This window comes from Echinops telfairi, unplaced genomic scaffold (assembly GCF_000313985.2).
Source record: "Echinops telfairi isolate 266 unplaced genomic scaffold, ASM31398v2 ScPeMD7_7424;HRSCAF=8462, whole genome shotgun sequence".
Classification (NCBI taxonomy): Eukaryota; Metazoa; Chordata; class Mammalia; order Afrosoricida; family Tenrecidae; genus Echinops; species Echinops telfairi.
Window position 1 is genome coordinate 35075886 of NW_022111324.1, and position 25347 is coordinate 35101232.

The window sequence follows — 25347 nt, forward strand, 5'->3', positions numbered from 1 at the left end:
TCCTGATGTTGGGTTCCATAGAGTTCACTCCTATCAATAGCTAGTCTATGTACAACACAGGCAAAACTACCGGGTCCTGAGTCATCGTCACAATTGTCACTATGTTGGAGCCCATTGTTAATGGCCTTCCCCTTTTTCACTGTCCTTCTGTGTTAAGCAGAGAAGCATGGTGTCCTTCTCCAGCAATTGGTCTTTCCTGATAATATGTTCAAAGTAGCCGAGGCAGAGTCTTCTCAGCTTTGCTACTGAAGATCATTCTGATTCCACTTCTTCCAAGACAGATTTGTTTGGTACTTTTTGGCAGCACATGGTACTTTCAATATTCTTTGTCAGCCCCGTAATTCAAATACATCAATTTTTCTTAGGTTTTCCTTATTTAATGTCCAACTTTCACATGCATATGAAGAAATTGAAAATGCCATGATTTGGGACAGTGGCACCTTACTTCCTTAAATAACACCTTCGCTTTTCACTACTTCAGAGAGGTCTTATGCAGCAGATTTACCCAATATGATGAGTCCTTTGATCTATTGACTGTTACTTCCATGCAAACTGATTGTACATCCACGCAATAGGAAATGTTTGATAACTACAAACTGTCTTCAATTATAATGATGGATCATTTGTAAGGATTTTGATTTTCTTTACATTGAATTGTAAATTCCATACTGAAAGCTGCAATGCTTGATCTCTGTGTTAGTCTGGGTAAACTAGAGAAACAAATCCACAAAAACTCATATGTATAAGAGAGAGTTTTATATAAAGGGTAAGTGTACATTAAGAAAGCATCTCAACCCAGTGATGCCCAAGCCCACAAGTCCAACATTAACTCTTATGTCCAACACCAATCCACAAAGTCCTCCTCCCTCTCACAAAACACACACTATGATGCCAACTGCAGGAAGAAAGCTGAATCAGTGAACATGTAAGCATCTCAGCGCTGGCAGAGGTCTCCACATGGCTGCTCCAGCACCCAGGGCTGCATCGGGGTAGGTCTATGTGGTTTCTCCTCAGGGATGTCTTGCAGGAAGCGAGCCTTGCCAGCTGAAGCAGGGAACTGGCTAATGCAGCTGCACCCTGGTCCAACCATTAGAAAGCAAGAGACCCGAGAACTAGAAAAGTGAGGCTCACTGAGCCTTTTATCTCTCAGCCCTTCAATTAATTCTTCATGTGTTTATTGACCAGGTTGGCACAATAAACTAACTACCTCAATCCACCCCTTGTCAACTTGGCATGTGTACATAATTCTTTAGCCTCACAATTGCAATTAAGTAACACCTACACCTCAATCCTATAATCCTGTGAATATGTTCCCCAACCTATGAAAGTTTGTAAGCCAACCATTTCATGCCATTATCCCCGCAATTTGATGGGACTAGTTAGCTTATTGTGCCAACCTGGCCGATAAACACATGTGGGGTTAATTGAAGGGTGGAGAGAGAAAGAAGAGCCAAGAATGGAACATGCCCTCTGGAATCTCTGTACATTCAAGCTCCTGTACAAAGGAAACAGCTTTGAGAACAGAAGAGCAGCAGATAGGCAGCAGCAGTAGAACCAAGAGTTAGAGCACGAGACAGAGTGATTACAGAGAAAGTAATCTGTAATCTGAGATCTCCTCTTCCTGCTTTTTAAATTACTAATTTTATATTCAGCAAGGTGGAAATCACAATTAATCCTGTTAATGGTGTCTCAAAATTGTATTATAATTATATCAGTATTTTCCCTTCTATTACCCCACACCCATCAGGACAATGAACGTAGTATGATGGGAGTTGCAAAGGCTATGACAAGAAGAGCCATATTAAATTATTCACTGTGTTGCAATAAAGTCCACATTGCTACTGAATTTTACTTCCATTACTTAAAGTTTGTTGGTATAATTCTAAAAAAAGCTATCTTTATTTCACACTTCCAGCATATGAAAATATTGCTCTCACCCTAAATCATGTTGTTCGGTGATTTAAAGTCCATAGATTAAAACACTCCATTACAATCTGGCTGATACAATGCCTCTGGAACACAAAGACATTTCCATCAGGCAGAGCATTTTACAGGATTATTGAAGGATTTCCAAGAACCAAGAAAACTCCAGAGTATTTTGAGAAAGGTAAAAAAAAACAATTAATACACACATCCACCAAAACAACAAAAGTATTTATAAAATATACTGAGGATGGATTATGGAACAGTGCATTTTCTATAACCTTTAAAATTATCATCTATAATTAACTTAAGATACCCTAGCAATACAGTGGTGAAAAGCCACCAGCTGCTCCTTGGGAAAAAGACGTACAATCTGCTTCTATCAAGATGTATAGCCCTGAAAACCCCGGGGGGCAGTGCTATTCTTTCCTGTACAGTCACTATGAATCAGCATTCATGCAATGTCAATAAGCTTGATTTTTGTTTTGTTAATATGGATATTTGATAAGAAAACAAAATATATAGAAGAAATCATGCCTGCTTGCATGTTTTTTTTCTCTCTCTCTATCAATTCTAATCAGGTGCTTCTAAAAGAAAGGAACACATTCTTGACTTTTTCCCTTTTTTCTCCTTTTTATTTTCTATTTTCTCGTACATTCTCTCTCTCTGTCTCTGTCTCTCTAGAATTCACTACATATAAGTCTGCAGAATTGAATGTCACATCCCAAAGGCTGATCTGTGTTTCTTTCCTTAGTAGATTCAGGTCTTAATGAGACATGCATTTAGTGGTCTTCGGCACTGAAAAGAGTAATAGAGAAAAGAGGGGGTTGAAAAATGAAAATACTGTGTAATGAATGATAAACTTATAATGATTTAACTTGGAATTTTCAAGATTAGGCAAACTGGCATTTAGTTGGAAATAATTCACGAAACTTAAATTTATAGGGGTTAAAAAGGGATACATACTATAGTCTACATTTTTGTTTGCTTGTTTTAACCGAATGTGGGGAATATATAATGGTTAAATGCATTACTATTCTCAGTTTGGCAGTATCAGTTGCTCCTTATTGAGTTCTCTGTAGGTCAATAAAGGGAGAATAATTAGCTGTTCCCCTTGCCAAATCGTCAGTAAGAAATCTGAGTTCAATTTCAACCTGAAAGATTTATCTTTAGTATATTTGCTAAATATGGAGCTAGAGTGTAAGAATTTCTTTCTCTTGAGTGTTTAAAAATCCATGATAACTTTAAATGTCTTGAAAGCTTTGTATATCTCTGTGGACAAATGAAAGACTAAAGGTTTCTGGAGGCATCTTCTGTGATCAAACAGAAATCTTTTGAGAATCTTTTATGTATGAGGAAAAACTGAAGTAGAAAGGAAGATTCATAGAGAACAATAGCTCTGATTTTAAGCTAGTATATTTCAATGAGCAATTTCATATTAATCTAATAAGTTTTTGTCACCGTGTGTGATTCATCAGGGATTTTAAAAGAAAGGGTCTCCGCATGTTTGTGAAGCCCTTGGTACAAACAAATCTTGGGATTTCTGGACTCAAAATAAAAAGAACACATAGTACATTTTTTAGACATACATTTAGTACATTTTCCCCAGTGCCAAATCAAACAGAGCAGAAATTATTGTCTCCTATTCGCTTAGCATCGATGGCATGTTGTTAGGTGCCATCAAGTTGGCTCTGACTCAGCAATCCCATGTCTAACAGAACTGAACACCGCTTAGTCCTGCATCTCCCTCATAACTGTGCTTGTGTTTGAGTCCATTGGTGCAGTCGTCGTGTGAACCCATTTGATTGAGGGCCTTTCTCCTTCACATCTGCCACCACTTTACAAAGCATCAAGTTGGTCTACAGAGGCTGACCTCCCCAGGTAACCTGCTCTAAGTTGGTGAGATAGAGTCTCACCATCCTTTCCTCTAAGAAGCATCCTGGCTGCACTTCTTCCAAGACACATGTGTTTGTTCCTTTGGCACCTGGTACTTTCAGTATTTTTTTTCAATTTATTGCATAGAATTACATGATGTGTAATATGATACAGCTTGACATGGTATGATATAATATGATTAAATATAATATAGTAGAGTAGAGCGGTGTAAAACACAATAGTATAGAATAGAATAGGAAGCAGTTCTCAGTTATGAATGAGATCAGTTCCTAAATGTGTCAAAATTATTTTTAGATGAGTCAGAACAGGTCTAGGATTCTTATGCAGGTTTATGTTAGTGCAAGAGTAGGCTCTGCGTCTCTTCAGTGATTGATAAGGTACGTGTAAAGTAAGTGGCCGTTATCGTGAGGAAGAATTTGCTGTGTATGAGGACTTGGTCAGAGCGGTGGTGGCACAGGGAGGAAAGTGTGCAACAGCTAACAACAGTGCAGTGGCTCAAACCCACCAGAAGCTCTGCAGGAGAAAGTTCTCCAACTTTGTAGCAGTTTGCCTTTCCTCACAGTTCTTCTTATGTTTGAGTCCAAAGTTGCAGCCACTATGTCAGTCCATCTTCCAGTAGATATTGGAATATATATTGCTGTAGATATTGAATGTTTCTTTCAGTGTCTGAAAAGTGTACAATATTCTACAATGCATAGATGTTTCTAAGTATGGCTGGCAAACTATTCAATAAATCAATTAAAGTACACTTCTGATGATACTTGACAATGAATCTATTCTGACTTACAGGAACCTTATGTGCCAAAAAGTGAAAGAATGACTATTATTTGTGTCATCCTTACAATGGGGGTAGGTTTGAACATATTGCTCCAGTCACTGTGTGTATCCAGCTCCCTGAGGATATTCCTCTTTGTCACTGACCTTCTACTTTTTGCTAGAAAAACACAAAAATCAATGTAAATCTAGTAGATATATTTTGAGAAATGCTACTTAACCTGAAAATAATGTAAGAAAGTAAAACCAAAGGTCTATAAATTTATTTCTTGAATGTTTAATGTGACCAATTGATTACAGATAACTAATATTTTGTTTTTGAATTCAGCTACTAAATATGCCAAAGTTTATCTCATATCAGAAACAAGTGAAGTTAAGTAAAAGGATAGTATATTGATGAATAGAAATATAATATTTTCAGTAATATATAATAAAAAATTTAAGCTTACAGAAGGAAATGCAAAATAAAAACATATTATATAATTTGATAAGTTTTAGCACCATTATTCTATAATAAGAGCAAACTGGTTTCAAAGAAAATAATTACATATGCTAGTTCACTTGGGAATTTAATCAAACACGTTTGAAGGATTTTGAACGTTTTAAATTGCGAAGTTTAATTTTCCATTCATTCAATAACATAGGAATTAGCTCCTTGGAATATAAAGAAAAATAAGAGAGAGAATGAGGCTGCTTACAGGATGCTTACATTTTAGTAGCAAAAACAGATACTCAGCAATAAACAGATACATAAAATTCTGACTACCACTGGTAAATGATGCCATGCAGGAAAACAATAGGATGCCAAAGAATATCTTTCTCTTTTGTTGTTGTTTGACTGGAAAACCCATCGGACAATAGAAAGCAAGTTAAAAGTTGAAGAATGTGGAAATCATAGAAAGAGCTGGGGTACTATGGTTTTGGATACATCAACATGAGATGACAAGCACCAGGACTGGAACAGATGCAGAAATCATGGAAGAATAACAGGAATAGAAAAGACAAGACACTTCATTTTCTCGCTTCTATAGTAGCCATTGTATGTCAAATGGATGTGAATAAAACACATACTTCAAAGAGGAAAGAGGTTAAAAAGTCCCAGTGGCTTATGAGGTAGTTAACAAACAATGCTTTGGGGTGGGTATGTTTTCCACGCTTGCAGCCATTAGGGGAAAACAGCAGCCACAAGCTTTAGCTATTCCTCAGCTTCCTGGTTTCAGTAACCAATTCAAGTTGTTCAGACATGGAGAAAGATTGTGTTCAAATAAACTAAAAATAATTTTGATGTTTTTGGAGGAGCTTAGTTTAAAAGTGTATAAGCTTTCCAAGTTGAATGTCGTCAAAAGCTCAGTGAAAATTTCTTGGCTGGAGCTCTGAAAGTGAAAATGTATCGCTGACAGTGAAATGAATAAGATCTCTCTCAAATGGTAACAGAGAAATAAGGGTGAGAAGCACACCTGCATTCTAAGGATGAGGATCATTTAGAGACGCGAGAGCCACGAAGCCCAAGAAGGGTAGACAGTGAGGCGGAGGAAGACTGAAGAGGAATCACCACTAGGCCGGTATAGTAGGTGATGCTAAGTGTTGCTTTAAATAATACTTAATATACCAGTTAAAGGTTAACGCAGACATATATTGTTAGTATACGTCTTTAGATTCTATCAAGTGCTATTAATAAGACTATAAAATATATAATGGATTTGATTAAACTGGAAATATGACTAAAACATTGTATGACTGGATTGTAATTGTTTGCAGAACAATTGGGGAGAGGTTTGTAGCAATTGCCTATCCATATTATACCATGAAAACTACAAATATCTAAGATTATTCTTAGTTTTTAAATAATAAAATGCTGTTGAGGTAGCAGTAGCAGCAGCAACAACAACAAATTCCGGGGTGGGGGGAGGCGAGATTTGAATTTAGAAGAGTTCAAGCGATAGTAATGCAGTTGGGAATGAAGTGGTGGAGGAGCAGGGAAATGTACCATTTTGATAACTAAAGGGTGCATTTAATGCTAATTAAAACACACACCTGGCACTTTTCTGCTTGCTTTATGCCATTTCTCTATTTCCTTTTATTCTATATGCAGTGGTTTGACTCCCAAGAAGAACTTGGCTACATTATGCTTATTTCCATGAACTCGGTACTATTTTTCTAGTTTTCACATTCATTGCATATGGCTGGGCAATAGTGAAAACTCTTAGCTCTCAGATCTCAACCTCACGGGAAAAGGGGGGCCAGTATCATTAGGTAACCCTTCTGAAAATTAAATCTGGCCAGGCTCTACTTCTGCCTAACATTCCTGATGAAATATCATCACACACAAATTGAATAATAACTTGCTTATGAAGTTGTTCTTATTCTTCCCTGCCGGTCTTTATCACCTTACTCTCACTGTAGCATCCTATACACGCATACAAAACCACTTGTCAATATCAGAAACATCTATATGTCTCTTCTTTTAGCTACAGATTCTAGATGTTCTTGTAATGTTTTTCTTCACCTAATCCATCTGATAACCATAACACCTCTGCATAATTTATAGTTAAACTTGTTATCACCTTTAAAAATCTGGTGGTTTCTTTTCTAAAACCAGCCAATAAAAACCTTTATGGATGAGAAATATTCTGTACCCAAAACAATCATGCGGATGGAAAAGAAAAGTCTATGTTTTTCCCATAGTACATACTCATACATTGGGGACAAATTGTATGAAAGCTAATATTTTTTCAATAATGTCCCTTTCTGATTATAAAATTTATCACACTTTGTAATCTTAAATTCCTTAAATATAGTAATATCTCCTAAACATTAGGCCATGTTCTCTTGAGAATGACAGAATAACTATCCAACAAATACAAAATAAATAACTTATGTTATCTTGGTTAGGTGCCATCATTTCATTACCACTCATAGTGACCTTATGTACATCAGAATGAAACACAGGTCACTTCTGAACTATCCTATCAACTGTTATGCTTGAGCCCTGTAGTAGTTACCTATTCTGTTGCCAATTTCAGACTTATGAATGAAGGGCTGGAGGTTAGCCTGTCAATCAGGTCACAGCTTGATGACCTCATTCAGAGGCACTAAGGAGATAAACAACTCATTGGAGGTGGGACACATGCTCATGCCCTTGGAGTCTCTCTACTGACAAGACTCACTGCCTGCGACATTGCAGCTGACAAGACACATGAAGCTCTGATTGTGCCCTGAGATGGAGGAGCTACGTGAAGACCCCTGCCAGCTCTGAGATGCTTTACAATGCCACTGGATCCACAAGACTTCCCACCCGCTGGCCTGTGATCTCCCTGCATTCTGGTGTTGCTGCATGTGCTTCTTGAGTCTAAAGATTGGTATTGGACATATGGGCTAATATCGGACTTATGGACTTGATCTGGACTGGGCTGCAATGTTTTCTTAATGTACAATGACTCTTTTTTTTGTATAATGACTCTTTATATAAAGCTCTATCTTATAAATATGAGTTTTCCTGAATTTGTTTCTCTAGTCTACCTGGACTAACATGAGCTCATTTTGCAATCACTGTGTCAATCCGTCTTATCAAGGGTCTCTCTCTCTTTTGCTACCCTCTACTTTACAATGCATTATGTCCTTCTGTAGGGTCTGGGATCTCTTGATAACATGTCCAAAGTATATAAATGAAATCTTGCATCTCCCCTTCTAAGGAGCATTCTGGCAGTACTCCTTCCAAGACATATTTGTTTGTTCTTCTAGCAGCCCATTCTATTTTAAATATTTTCTGCAGCACCATCATTCAAATTCACGGATTTCTTCAGTCTTCCTTATTCAATATCCAACTTTCAAATGTATACAAAGCAATTGAAAATACCATGGCAAAAAAAAAAAAAAAGAAAATACCATGGCTTGCATCAGGTGCACCTTAGTCATTGAAGTGACATCCTTGTACTTCAACATTTAATGAGAACCGTAAGGCAGATTTACCCAAAACAATGCTTTTGTTTCTTGACTGCTGCTTCCATGAGTATTGAATGTGGTTCCAAAAAGATAAAATCCTTGGCAACCTCAATACTTTTCAGTTTATTATAACTTCTTTCATTAAACCAGCTATGAAGATTTGGGTTTTCTATACATCAAGTTGTAATTAATACTGAAGGCTGCAATAAAGAATAATCACCTAAAACAAATGTGTGTTTAACAGTTTTCTAGAACATTTTTGTAACGTTCAGATGTATGCATTAATTTATCAAGCTGGTTTCTTAATTTAAATAACTGTTTTATACAATTATCATTGGGTTATAGATGTTTAGGGCAACCTTCAAGAGTCTTTCTTCTCCAATATTATTTTTTCATTTCACATACTACAAATTGCACAACTTTGGACACTTTTGGTTGAAGTTAAAGAAAACCCACATTAGCACTCTTGATAAAACTGTGGCCCTCCGACAAACAACCTCTGTAGTGTCAATCTAGTTATTTAAGGTGGAAGCGAGTGTTGTTAATTACTGACTCATGGTGACCTTATGTGCACAGAGTTGAGCTACTGCATAGAACTTTCTAGCCTGTAATCTATTACAAGCAGATTGCCAAGGCAACCTTTCTATCAATAGGCGAGTAGTTAACCAATTGTGTCACATAAGTATTCTTTGATTACAGTTACATCATTTTTGGCAAGTTGTTGTTGTTAGATGCCATCAAGCCAGCTCAGACCTATAGAGACCCTATGTACAACCATCTGAAAGACTGCAAGGCCCTGCACCATGCTCACAATTTTCCTATGCCTGACCTCACTGTTGTACCCACTGTCGATTCATCTAGTTGATGGCCTTCGTCTTTTTCACTACCCTTTCTCTTTACCAAACATGTCCTTCTCCAGGGACTGGTCTCTCCTGACAATGTGGTCAAAATATGTAAGATGAAGTCTTGCCATCCTTGCTTCTAAGGAGCACTCTGCATTACTTCTTCCACTACAGATCTATTTGTCTTTTTAGCAGTCTGTGGTACTTTCAATATTCTTCTCATATGCCACAATTCAAATACATCTATTCTTCTATGGTCTTCCTTATTCAATGTCCAACTTTCACATGCATATGATGCAATAGAGAATACTATGGCTTGGGTTAGGCACAGTCAATGCTTATCAACCCCTTTTTGTGGTTACTATCCAATATACAAAGAGACCTGGTGGTGTTGTGTCTGCTAACCAGAATTTCAGTGGTGCAAATCCATCAGCCTTTCTTCAGGAGAAAGGTGCTGCTTCTGTAAATATTTATAGTCTCATAAAACCTATATAAGAAAAAATGAGTCATAACTGACTCAGTGACAGTGGGTTTCAAGCAAAAATGATGTTTTTAAAACAAAGTAACAGAATTAGACTGTATAAATTTTATCCAAAATATTGTTGATTTTTAAGTTTATTCTACCATAACATAAAATTTTTAATAATGAATTTTAATTTGAAATAGTATATTCTTCAGTTTGTAATGAACAATTAACAGTAGTAAGTCAATTTCAGGGAGAAAATAAATATAAAGCCAAGACATGTTGTTTATTTTGAATAAATCAGTGAAACTCACTAAAAGATAAGATAGAAACAAATGAACAAAGCTTATTCAATGACTATAAAGGTATACAAGTAAAGCAAACATTTAAGGCCTTCTGTATCTGTATTTATTTATTTAAAAAATACAATTTCTTCTAATATTTACTTAAAAGACAAAAGATCGTTAAGGATTCAAAATTCAAGTGATGGATCTAAAATGAGAATGAGCTAAATCAAATATATTAAAAAGAAAATGGCCTTACATGAGTTATTTTGCTGATTTTCTCTTCCAGTAGGTAAATCTGAAAAGTGTAATGCTTATTATTTTAGTAGAAATGTAAGGTTATTATACAATAGTCATTTTGCAGAAGCTAAACTTTTTCAATAAACTCCAATAAATAAACCTTTTCTATGCTGTACATAATTAAATTATCATATTATATTGTCATTCATAATTTAATTTGTAAAGCAGCCTTTCATTTAGTATAAAAAAATAATGAAAGAGGCATTGCTATGTATATTATAAATGAGAAAACTGAAATATCAGAGGGTTAAGTAATAAATGTGAGATAACAAGGCTATTAGAAAGCAAAGCTGGAACCTTAATTCAGACACTTCATTCTTCAACAAGTCCTTCCTCTCCACTGCTATCTCCCCTTATTCCATAAATTTATAATTATGAAAAACATTTACTATACTATACTATAAAATGATTTACCATATAAGGTAATAAGACAAGTATTATGCAATATTAATACAAATAAGATATTAGCTTCTACTATGGTGATGCAGGTGATAACAGGGATCAAAAAACCCACAAATACAAAAGTGTGAGGGAGTGGGAGGAAACAGCGCAAAAGAATCTAGGGAGTTCATAGCAATTAAGCCAATAAACCTCACATGCTTCATTACATATTCAACCACTAGATTCCATGTGAGTTCGTCAGAGGACAAACAACAGTAATTCAACGTTGGGCGCAGAAGCATTTCCCTGTAAGTTGGCTTCCACTTCGTTTGAATTTTGTAAAATATAGACATTTTAAAGACATTTTCAAAGATAATGTGGAAGTATTATACTTTTATATTTGAAATGGTTTTGAAGGAACACATCTAAAGGACCTATGACCAGAGTGAAATAGCTAATGTTTCTCTCTGATGGGATGTCATTTATTTTCTGAGTATTCCTATGAAAAAGTGATCCTTTCTCTCAGATGAGTAAAAAAAAAAATAGATGTGGCAGTAATAGAAATCGTATCCTCACAGAATATAAATATATTTGAGCATAAGATTGGTTTTAATATTAAATTTCAGATAACATGCCTTTTAAGTAAATTAGTAAGTAAATCAATTGTTCTGCTTCGTCAGTGATTGACTATAGTATCCCTCAGTCAAAAATCAAGATGCAGCTTCATAACCTTCTAATAGATTCCTCTAAGAAGGAAAACATGTAGCTTAATAAACAATATCACAACAGAAGCAAATAAAACAAAGTCACACTCCTCATTCAAATCCCAATCCCAATCCAGATCACCTACTGCAAGCCTTTTGTTTTTTCAGGAAACAAAGTTGGGTATACTTTAAAAAGAAGTTTACTGTTATTTTACAAGTGTCTTCTGAGAATCTTCCTCTTATACATCTCTAAAGGAGTCTGACATCATTCAAAAGGTCAACAGTCAACAAGCAGAATAAGTACCAAATAATTTGGGGATTTATAACTACTATTTCTGAACACCTAATCCCTAGATATTTAATAGACTTCAGGTCTCATTGCTCAAGAGAAGGTTTATAATATGCCATGATAATTGAATTTTGATAAAAATCTACTCCCTGCTACACTGCAGTGGAATCAAAATCTATTCAATAGTTATCCTAAAGTTTCTGGTTATATAATAGGAAAAGATGTGTTTTTAATTTAGAAATATATTTATTTATAATTATAATCTATAATCATCACAATATAATAATTTGTGTTTTGTATGATAATAAAAGGGAGTGCCAGTTGAACATATGGTCTTTTTCTTTTCAAAATAACAAATAGAAAATAATCAGATGAATAACAAAAATATATTTACTAATGTCACTAGTAAGTATACAAAATTTGGAAGAATAATCTTTTTGCTTTCATTTAAGTTTCCTAATTGCCTTTATGCAAGACACTTTTTAGAGAGGAAAGGCGGATCTACTGTAAATTTAATCAGTTATTGTCTCCAATTTTATGTATGGGTTGACTTCAAAAATATGAAAAAAAATGTCCTTATCTCTTAATTTCATTTTTTCCAAGAAACTTTTGAAGTCCCTTTGCTGTATTACATCTATTGTCTCCTTACAGGAGTAATTTAGTATAGTAATGTGGTGAAGTAAAAATTAATTTGATTCTTTTATCCATAGTTATTGTAGGTCCCACTCTGAGTGGGAGGGAGCATGCAATTAAGGTGTCGAGGACTCTAGCAGGCAATTGGTCAACTGCGCCATTGTAAGGGGCACAAAAGCCAGCCATTGCAGTCGCAGAAGTGCGGACTCCTGTGACAATAAGAAAAGAAGGGCTACCAATTGATTGTATGCAACATCCCTGCCTGAAGTGGGAGGAGACTGTGAGGCAGAGCCCTAGGCCCCCACCCCATGGAATGAGACAGAGGCAAACGATTGCATGACTAGGAGGTTAAGGACCAGGTTAGACAGCTGTTGGCAGCAACTCTAGCCTGACAATGTTTTCTGAACCTGGCTTGTGGTAACCTGTTAGCTTCCCTAATAACCACCCAAAATTGTGAGTCTTGATTGTGTGGCCACACAGCAGATCACCAAAGCCAGCATTGAAAAAGAGTGCCATGAGAGGAAAGCTGGGCATCAGAATACAGGCAGCATGCCTGCCCGCTGCTTCATGGGGATCGTCCTTTGGCAGAGGTAGAGCTGCGTTCTCCTTCCCCCTGTGTATCCAGAGACAGTGCCTCAAGAACTTTTACTGTTTACACACTATAAGGGCTAGGAAAATCAATTCCTTGCTCATAAATAGTTCTTACAGAGGTTTATTTTTACCTGAAAAGAAGAGTAGTTTTTGCAGTTGGAAACCACCAGCCATTCTGTGGAAGAAATAGGGGTTTTGTCCTCCCATAAAGAGTTAGAGTCTGGAAAATGCACAGGAGCAATTGTACCCTGTTCTAGGGTCACTGTGAGCGGAAATCGACACGAGGACCGTCCTTGCAGCCTGTGTTCAGCAGCACACCGGTTTCTGTGGCATTTTTCTGAGCAGGAAACAGAATTTGACAGCCTTATGCTGTTCTCGTAAATCAGCCATCACTTAAAACGAGGTTTGAGCAAAACTGCTTTTACAAAAATTTCACTGTGACCAGATAGAACCTTCCCAGAAGACACCACCGGGTGCATTATCTCATAGTGTATCTCAAAGCTCCGCCCAGTGGAGCTTTTTTTTCCTGGTGGCTCCTCATATTTTGTGATTTTTCCAAGCAGATACTATTCCTTTTCTAATCATTCATTTAGAAATGAGGTTTTGAAGGTCTGTGAAGGGAAACAGGGGCTCTTCCCCTGCGCAGAACATCAGCAGGAAGCCCTCCTCCACTGTTCCTGGAAGCACGCTCCATTACCGATAAGCGTGCTTTAAATCAACAGTGTGATTAACACTGAAGATAATGAACATGTGCATTATTGACAAACAATATTTGCTGGGGTATTTTATAATACATTATGAATGTATGTATAATAAAGTGAGAATATTTGTGTAATACGCGAAACTTGTACATCGCCTCCAGAAAAAAAAAATCAAAACAATTGTCTCTTTTCTGAATTTTATACAGTCTCCTGATCCTTCCAGTATCTTTGACTAGTAGGATCATGAACAAATAGACAATGCCAACAAACTGTAAACCTATGTTTGGACTCAAACAAGAACCTCGCCTCACTACAAATGATCAAATTGTCATGATTCCGTATGGCAACTTCCTAGAATTGGTGGCTATTTGGAGTCCTGATACTTTCATCAAAGAATACTGGTGGTACTACACTTACGTCTTTGGCTACCAATTGAAAAGTCAGTTTTTGGATCGCACCAGTCACTCCATGGCAGAAAATATTTGAAGTTTTTTCTTATAAAGACACAGGTCTTAATCGGTCGATGGGCCTATATTAAAGGGTCTCTGTGTGTCAGAATCTAATAATCAGCTATAACATTTATCAAACTCTGGAATAGGCATTCTACCTCCCAATAGTAGTCAGATTAAATTGTATCCTTTTCATAAGTGGAGGAGAAAGTTATTTTCTTTTCCCCAAGGAATAACACTTATTTATATTTGACTTTGATATCTGCTATCTGGTCAGAGTTCTTATTTCTGATTTTATGGAATGTCTTCCAATATCAGAGGGTCCCTCAGAGCATTGCTTTTGACCAAAGAACACAAAAAACAAATGTCTGATAAACGAAGATTCATTTGTCTTTGTATCTGATCCTTTCTAAAAGTTCAGGTGATCTTATAGAAAACTGATTTTTTTAATAATTGCTGGGAGAGTGGTCTGCCATTGTGATAGCCATTAGTGTCACTAAACTGAATCTTTAAGATCAGAATGTTCTCTGACATGGAAGCTGAAAATACTGTGTCTCTGTTCCAAGTACTGCTCCTGGTCAGAGAAATCTCACTTTTGTTCCACCTCAGAGTCATGATCTCTGACTCCAGAAGTGATCATAGCTCTTTAACTATACACAGTTAATCTTGTAGCTGGAAAGGAAGAAATTGTAGGCAGTTTGATCACAGGATGGTTGTTCTTTATCACATGAACAAAGGCACTGTTCATCACGACATGACCACCTGTCTGTGTCTAAACAGAAGCATCCTCTTCGTTCCCTCTTTGCCCTTGTTTCCATACAATCTACACATTTATCACTCTGCTTTATCTCTTTAATCACAGCCCAAGTTCCCTTTTTTCTCTTATCTACAGTATATTAAGGGGCACGCATGAGAATGAGAAAACATTCTACTCTACCTATATTTTGATAAACCCTGATCTATTTATCATCCTGATTATTTAAGTAATAAAACCATGTGACAATGCCAGTGAAAAATATAATTATTTGTTCTGGTATAAAGAAGCCTGCACTATTTTTGTAGATGACTTTCACTCAGTGTGTCCAATGACTATCAAAGTGGTAGAAAGATCACTATCTCTTGAGAAGAATGGAGTTCAATTCTCAGCCAATGCACCTCAAGTGTAATAACTATTTGACAGTGGAAGCATGCATGTTACCCGATTCTTCAGCAAAACTTCCAAACAAAGTTAGACTAAGTAGAAAGACCTGGTGATCTACTTCCAAATTATCAAGCCATAAATGACCTATGGATTACAACAGGCTGATACTATTGTACATGGAGTTGCTTCAGGAATTAACTCAACATACGCTTACAGCATTTATAGAAGTAGTTAGTGGTATTGTCTATGAGTTTAGTTTTTCAAAGGATAAATTATATGCTTGAATGAGAAACCAGTGTGTGGTTGCTCACATAGCCAGGATACGTGATGATGGGCACAAGTACTGAATGTGCTAACGGCACATTTTATAATTGTTCCTAATACTGTTCTTGGATTGAGATGAAACTCTCTGCTGCCTTGGTATAGATATTTTATTATCCAAGAGAGACGTGTTTCCATTAGGAGACACAACCATGATTTCATTTAATTGACACTGCCATCTGGCCTTCGTAATCTTTACTTGCTGATGGGCAAACAAGCTGAAGGGAAACAATTACAGTGGCAGAGATAACTTACCCTGACTTTCAGAGGGGATGTATGAATTTAGACAAGAAAATCTCCTATAGGTTACTAGAATGCCTTTGGGTAAATTCCACGGAAGACCATTTAAACTCACTATCATCAGTAAATAGCAGTCTGTATCCCTCAACAATGAAGGATTTGTTCATCTACTAGACAGAGTACCTTGGGTACTTACATGGCTCACTGAAGGCAAAGGGGTCTTTGAATGTGTTGTGGAGAAGGAAAGCCTTTATAATGTATTTTTCCTCTTATCTTTAGTGTGTCAGGTTCTGCCTCTATCTGCCTTCTAGGAAGAAAGGCATGATGTGTGCATGCTTATGAACCCACACACACACACACACACACACACACACACACACACACACACGGACATTTCAAGATTGCTAAATTAAAGCATTATTTACAAGTAAATTGACTACCAAGACTCACTGGTGTAATATCAATTCTGATTCATAGTGACCATATAAAACAGAGTAAAACTTCTCCATAGAGGTGCAAAGACTATAATCTGTATGCAGATAAAGTGGCTGGTGGTTTAAAGTTAGTAACACAGTACTTTAACCATTTTTCCACCCGGGTACATTAATGAAATTTTTAAAGAAACCACCATGGAGTCTTTCTAGTTCATATCAACCCTTATATGGTTTCCAAGATGATAAGAGTATAAATATATTTAGGAGCAGATTGCCTCACCTTCCTCCTATGGAGTGGCTGGTGAGTTTATAACTCCCACAGGAAGGGAAAGGAAAACTCTTCGTCTGTGATGATATATCTAGTCCTTGCTTGCTTGTTTTGCTAGCAGTTTCCTAATTACATCCATTATTACGTGTGTCTTCACCTGTTGCATGGTCCACCTGGAAGGAAGGAGTCCTACCTCACAGAAAAAATACAAAAAGACAAGTTTATGTCTCCCTTCTTAAAAGCTTCAATAACCACATGTGATCTGGGCTCAGCAAATAGATGATTGACCTATGTTCCCAAACCATAGAGACTACTGAGCCATTTCCATGGTGGTGGTACAGAGCATCATGGTAGTGGCAAGTTTACCACTGAACTTTTGATCAGAATGAACAGATGGATGGTGTCAAGTATTCATCCTAATCAGCTGTTCCTAAGCACACAGCTTCATCTGTATTTTATCTGAAGCCTTGGTTCTTGTACAATTGCTAAATAATTTTTCTAAATAATTCTGTCTTATTTTGAAACCAGGCATCACTCTATTTCCTTATTACATAGTCATTTGCTGCTTTAAAAATTTTCTAAATCTAGGTTCCATTTAAGTTGCTTAATTCCATAATATTAACAGATTCTATCAGCTACCATTTTCTTATTTCACTTTGTTCTTATTTCAGCTTTTTTACACTAGTTGTTTCCTCATTTATAATGATAACTTTTAAAAACCATCTCTTTGATCCAGTTAGTATCAATTCATAATCAACACATAAGTCAAGTGTACTTTCTTTGTCTGTTCCACAAAGTTCAGCCTGCCATTGAAGGGACTCAGTATCATGTATCTATCTTTATTTCACACCTGTCACCGCTGCAACCGTACATTTGTACAATTGTATTGTTCGTTGTTAATGGCTGTCTCAAGTATCAGATAAGATTTAGGATGATGGAACTGCCTTTAAACAAAAATATTTACACAAAGAAAGCACTCGAAAACTCTTGAATATACAAATGGCTTTAAAATGAATGCATGCATTTAATCTTAATGTATATCACATGTAAGATATATGTAATTATCATGTCAGGCTCTTAGCTCATTTATTCTCAATAAATATCTTTGTTGGGGATATGAAATCTATAAAGATTTCTTTTTGTATGTATTTATTAGAAGGTTTTCACTAGGGAAGATTTATTTATAAATAGTTGCTATAAATAGCAACTAGAGTAAACAAGGAAAAAATGATTAAAAAGAACAGTTAAAAACCATCTAAGCAACAAAGAAAGTCCAAGGTGCTTCCTGCATCATCAGAACAAAGAACAGCACTAAGCAGGGTAATGGTGGCATTGGACTCTGGTGTCGGGGGAAGAATAGAATTGGTTGTCTCTTGTATACTTGGCTGGATTTGTCACCGTGGGTCTCTACAGTGTTTCACAAATCTTGATTTATTTTCCTGTTATGTACCCTGGTTCTTTCTTTCTCCCTTGTTCGTTCTCTCATAAGCCAACACACGGAAAAAGGACTGGGGCATTTGGGTTTTAGAGGTCATGGTTTCCATTACCTTTGAAGGACATTTGTAAATAATGTGACTCAAAAGACCTAAAGAGATGCTAGGTGTAATTAATTTAGGCTTGCTTTAGTTAAATAACAGTATTATGATAACTTCTGAATTACACTAGTTTGCATCATAATTTTCCTTTGATTATTTTCCACGAGTACAGATAAGATGAATGCATTTAGAGGATTCCTTTGGATGCCAATGGTTAAGAACTCAGCTACTATCGGTGATGCTGGTGGTTCAGCTATAGCCAGATAGACTGGAAAGTTGCATCCATTAAAAACCTCCGACAGGGTAGTTTACTTGGAAGCACAAATGAATCCCATGAATTAGGAGTGACTGGAAGACTCCTGAGTTTCAGGTTACATGCATTTACAGGTGCTAAATTCCAATTGTCTATCTCAATTACATCATGTCATGACACACAACATATATGGAGCTTTTCACCATACCCTAGCTTAATTTGTCACTCTTACAATTCAATACCAATTCAAGGTAAAATTTTATTCTTTATCTCACAGAGTGTGCATTAAAAATTGGTGTGAATTTGAAAGATAATCCAGGATCCCACAATAGACCAAATGTATTAGTAGCCCTTGAAAAAAATGACCCCATCAAGCAAAAACAAAAATAAAAAAACAAACAAGTTTCTAAGTGTAGTAATAACTGTACTTGTCTATTTCAAACTCTCTTCAGTTCCAGCACTGATTTCAAAAGTACTTTGCTTTGAAATTCTAGTTACTTCATCATTCCAATTGATACTTATGGCACCACAGTAGCACAGCCTCTGAATTTCTGGGGCTGCACTTATTCACAAGAGCAGACAGCATCAACGATTTGATGGCAGAGTTTTGTCTGTTTGTTTGACTTTAATCATTCCTCTCAGATACTATAAACTTTTCAATATGCTTCATGCTCATTAAATAAGTGACAATAAGAAACGAGCATGCCAAACAAGAAAATTGATCACAGATAATGGAGCACTGGAAAACAAGTTTTTGAATAAGAGTTACCCTTATAAAATGACCTTAGATTTTGCTACATCTTTTTATGCATGATTTCCTGGCAATAAGAGCATATATGATTTTAATTTATTTAACACTGGTTATTGCCTATCTAACCTAGTTTAGATTTGATTTTGATTCATTTGAACTCATTTAAATAAGTCATAGTGTAAAATCTCTCTACAAATCTATATCTATCTATCATCTCTCTCTATATGCGTGTGTGTATATGTATATAAGTATATATATATATATATATATATATATATATATATATATAACTTTACTTTCTGCATGGCTAACCTCTTCAAATTTCCCTTCAGGAATTCTTCCCCCATTTCTTTGCTTCTCTCATTTATCTTTACCTGCTTCTTTTTCTACAAACTGTCTTTGTTCCCACTGTCTTCTCTAGGTAGCTTTCTCTCTCTCAAATTCCTTCCTTCCTTTCTCACCTTTAAACCCTTTCTCCTTAGCTATTCCTTTTTCCCTCACTTGGCTTTTTAAAAAGTTATTCATGTTTTTTATTTTTAAAAAGTTCTGTTTTTTATTTCTTTCTATTTTTCAGGAGAGGAAGAGTATAGGCTATTTGGGGACAGAGTACCAAGAGGAAAACCTCTAACCTCTCCTCACCTGAATGTAATTGAAAATCTTCAAGAAATGACAGTATTTGAATTGTATTTTATATAGAGGTTTATGGTAAGGTCAGAAATCTTGGCTGAAATTTTTCTTGCTTAAAGTAGAATAAAAATGCCAATCTGTCAAATGTCTCTGCTTTAAATGCAACCTTAACTTGTCTGCTTTAGGAATGCTCAAATTGGCTAATGCAAGTTTCTAATTAAAATCTTCCAAGTGAGATGGATTTTGAGTATATAAAATTACCTCCATTGCCTCGCCTTAGGTGTTTAAATTTTTCCTCTGCCTGTCATTTCCTCCCTCTCGATGACCAGATGTCATTACTCTACAGAAGACATTTGTTTCTACTATGAAAACTAGAAATGAAGTTTGTATCATCAGGTATTGGGTTACATTAAAATTCAGAAGTCTTTCAAGGCAGCTGTTAATAGAATATGGATCTTTAAAAAATACATATCCTAGTTCGCCAACTGTATTTTAATAGCAACTATTAATGCTTCTATCCACAAGAAATAGAAAAAAATCACATCACTTTAATATCATTATGATACCAATTTGTGCCATGCACTTAAGGTTTAAAATAATTTAAATCTAGTATACATATATAGTTGCATTATTCTCATGCAATTCCCCAGAGAGGATAAGGATAAATGTAGCAAATGCAGGAATGATAGTGATCAAAAACCAGGGTGGCAGAAGCTAACTAGCTCATTGTGATCTGTTTAACTAGAAGAAATCTTGGTTAAACAAAATTAAATTTGAGTGAATACAATAGTTTTAAATATCATGTCTTCTACTCGACATATTACTCCAGATCAATTACAAATTCCTTCAACATTAAAATGACATGCTAAAATTGAGACTGATAGTACGCACTCCCGTTTATAACATGAAAATATATCTTGACTCAAGATATTCCCATAGCATGGAGTGGAACGGCTGCTTACAAATTACGACACTGTATATCTGTAAGGAGCAAACAGCCTCACCTTCCTTCCCCATAAATATAACATGCATACTATCAATTTAATTACTACCATATTTCATGGTTGATTAAATTTGATACTCCTATACCATTTATAATGTACAGATATGGGGATAGAAAATGATACTTAAACTTTACAGACCTTTATTTTTGAGAAAAAAATCTAAAGGGTGTAGCAACTAAACAACTACGGGAGCATTGACTCAAAATGTCTTATTTATAATGATCCACAAAAGCAGTACAAATAATACTCTAATTTCATTCTCTAGTATATCACCAGAGAATAACTATTTTCTGCAAAAATTGGAAAGACGATAGAGTGAAAACTTTGGAGCCAAACATTTCACTGATGAATTATGGAGCTTTATTTAAGTCATTTAGCTTTTACAAGTTTTAATCACATTACTTCTAAACTATGGTTCATTATTGTTGCCAGCTGCCATTACAGTACAGAACAGTTCTGTGGTAGTTATATAATCTGGTGTCAATTTGGGACACAAGGGGACTAAGAGTGAGGGGGTGGAGTCTAATCTGTCAATGGGGTCATATTCAATGAGACCTTTGTGTGGGCATGGCCTTCTCCTGAGGATTCTGGGAAGTCCTGATTCCCTCTTTGGAGGCAGGAGAGACTCTCTCTGCTTGCTTCCTGTAATACATCCCTGAGGAGAAGCCCCATAGACTGACCCTCATGCAGCCCTGGGAACTGGAGGAGCACATGGAGACCCCTGCCCCCACTGAGATGCTTACAATGCCACTGGATCCAGAAGACTTCCAACCCACTGGCTTGTGATCTTCCTGCATTCAACCTCATTACATGTATTTTGTGAATCTGAAGAGGACTTTATAGATTGGTATCGGGCACATGGGCTACTATTGGACTTATGGACTTGATCTGGACTGGGCTGGGACATTTTTCTCAATATTCAATTGCTCTTGTATATAAACCTTTTTCTTATTCACATGAGTCTCTGAATTTGTTTCTCTAATCTACCCAGACTAACAGAAGTTACATTGGGTTTTCTTTGCTATAATTTTTATAGAGGTAGTTTTCTAGATATTTATTTTGAGAATATAGGATTAATAATATCTAATTTACAGCTTGTTGTGAGAAAGAAATGTAACATTCATAAAGGACCAGAAAGTAACTGTATTCAAAATAAAAACACTATTTATTTTTGTTCCAATTTTCTCATGATTAATTATTTTACATTAATATGAACAAAGTAGTCCAATATTGATAGTAAATTAGAATAAAAATAAGCTAACTGTAAACAAATTGAATATTTGGTCAACTAAAACCTTTTCTAATATCTGATAAAATAATTTTCATAATAAGAAATTTTCTAAATAATCACTAGTTTGAGGTGAACATATCAATTAATTTACCAAGTCCCCACTCACTGCCTTCAAGTCTTTGCTGACCCACAATAACCCGATAGGACAGGGCAGAACTGTCCCAGGAATTTCTGAGACTGTAGCTGTTTAAGGGAGTAGAGCACTCAGTCTTACTCCTGCAGAGTGCTTGATGATGTCCAATTGCTTACCTTGGGGATTGAAGATCAATCTGTAACCACTAGGTCACCAGGACTCGTCAAAAAACAAAAAAGAGAGAGATTAGGTCATTAACATTAATATTACAATATTAATGCATTTTCCTCCATGCTGCGATGAGTATATTTATTAGGAAAATGATTTTTAAATAGTAGGTGTATTTATGACAAAATTATGTTCATTCAAATATTTTCTCATGAATTAAAAGAGATTGCTTATCACAAATATGATAAAGACTAAAATGTCTCTATGTTCTTTCTCACATGATTGAGTTTATTTTAGAATTCTTGATATTATGATATACATAGATTTTGACATTACAAAAAATAAAAATAAAAAAATGTAGCATGGCAAATGAAATAAAATAATTATGAGGGAAAATATTTAAAAGGGGGTAATAAATATATTATGGTAAAGTTTTGTAAACTTAAGTTCAGTGGTCAAGTTAGAAGATCATGATACTTGAGCTAAGATTCAAAAGCAGTAACTAATTGAGTCATGAAAAATTCCAGGGTGTGGGGCAGGAAGTGTGGTGTAATGGATAAAAAGAGAAAATGTTCTGAGGTGGGAATGAGCCTGGAAAGTGTAAGAGAAAAAATCCCGATTGATAAAATTTCAGTATAATTAAGTACTTCAGTAGGAAGTACTTAGAAAATATTTAGTGTGTTATCCATTGATATACACATATATGCTGATACCAATCTAGCATACCAAATATTGGGTAGGCTTGATGCACAAGTGAAAAAAAGAAGAAGAAGAGATTTAATTATTCAGGATTAATTTAAATACATTGGATTAGATTCATAGTGCTTCTACAAGAAATAACCACAAAGTAGGTCACTTAACACACAAAAAATTCATTCTTTACCAGTTCTAGAGACTAGAAGTCAGAATTCGGTCAATAGGATTACTATAAATAAAGGAAGAGAACAGTGAAAAGGAAATTAAAAATAAAATACCACTTATCATAACCATTTCTGCTAGACAAGGCTGTCTACAGAAACAAATTCAATGGCACTCATATATGTATAAGAAAGAGGCTATATCAAAAAATAATTATGTATCAAGAATTATCCCAGCTCAGTCCAATTCAAGTTCAAAAGTCGATGTTGCTCCATAAGTCCCACTTCAGACTCACCTTGCTGCAGGCTAGTGATGCAGAAAGGTGAACTGGGGAGCAGGAATATCACAGCCAGCAGGAGCAGAGCTGCATGCGTATATGGTTGGTTGGAAAATGACAGGATTCCAACAGCTCTGATAGCCTGGCAGCTGAAATAGAGCCACCTTGGAGGCAAATAGTTTGCATCAGGAAGGAAAATAGAAGTTCTGAGAGAGGGGAGATTCCTAGCTTCTCCATTTATAAGAGGGCCAGAGCTCAAGGAGGCGTAGTCCAGCTGCTACCTGATTACCAGGTTGAATCTGTTAATAACTCTTCAAGCTACATAAAAGATACCTGCCAAAACACACCCAAAATGAAATATTTAGGAATGAACCTAATCAGAAAAACGACAGATCAATACAAATAAAATGGACAACCATAATTGGAAGAATGTTCCATGTTCACACATAGGAAGATTTGATATTATGAAAATATCAATATTACCTACAGAAATCTATAAATATAACTCAATTTTGATCAAATTCCTAGCATTACTCTTTAAGAAATAGAAAAACAAATCACCAACTTTATTCTGAAAGGAAGGAAATCCAGGATAAACAAAACACTAGTAAAAACCAAAAATAAAATAGGAGTCCTGTCAATTCCTGATTTTAAAGCCAATTACATAGCATGGTAGTGACACCAGTTTGGCACTGTTACAATGATAGATATGGAGAGGAATGGCTGAAAACAGAGAAACCAGCAATAAAACCAAACACCTTTAGGTGATAAAAGGGTGGAACACATTACATTGGGAAGAGATAGTCTTTTCGATAAGTGCTGTCTTCTGAAATGAATGAAACAAGCCCATATACAAAACATTACTCAAAATGGGTTACTTAAATTTAAGCCCTGGAACTGTAAATATCATCCATGGAAAAATAGAGACAAGTTTAATGTCCTCCGTACTCAACATAAACACACTATTCAACATAATAACCCCCTCCCCAACAATACAGAAGACAAAATAGGGAAATAAGACATATGTTTACATCAAAATATTTGATAAAAGATATAAAAAAGAGAACCCACTGGTTTTGTGAAAAGAAATGGCAAAGATGTAGTGTAATACAGTCTAGTCTATATAATCTATAGAAAACTGTAACATCTCAATATGAAAAAGTTGAATAAAGAAATAAAACAGCAAATTAAAATCAAATTCATCAAGGGCATCAGAGAAAAGGAAGAAATATTCGAGTTCTCGTGACAACTAGAAGACAATAGGATGAAGTTTTCAAATTAATGAAATTATTAAAAAAGAATTCTTTACTTGTAAAGATTGTCTTTCAAAAATGAAAGCCCAATAGACTTTACAAATAAATGAAAAAAGTGATAGAATTCATGACCAGCAACAAAAATATGAAAATAATTTCTTTGTGAGGGACAACAGTAATTCCTGAAGGAAATTGTGCTTAGTGAAAGAGATAGAGAAGGTGGGAAACAATGAATATGCAAATAAAATATAAAATCTCTTTTTTAAAAATCTGATTCTGTTTATTTCTTTCCCCTTTTAACTTTTTATTAGGGAAATCCTCAAATGTATACACATCATGGGGATAATAACAAAATCTTTATTTCTTTGTTTTTAAGATCTGATTCCTTTTTTCTTTTCCCCCAATCTTTAACTTTTCAGTATGGAAAACCTCGAACTTACACAAATACCACAATAACAGTATAAAAACCTATAAGTGCAAATTGCTTGGTTTTGCTCTGTCTTGTTTTTGTACATGTTATTATCTCTGCAGGTCTGTCTAAATAAAATAGGCTGGATTAACAATCTGGAGGAAAAAACAATGGTACCGACAGTTCTGGCGGGACATGGGAGAGGGGGAGGTGGGGGGAAAGGAAGTGCTGTTAACAAACCCAGGGACAAGGGAACAACAAGTGATCCAAAT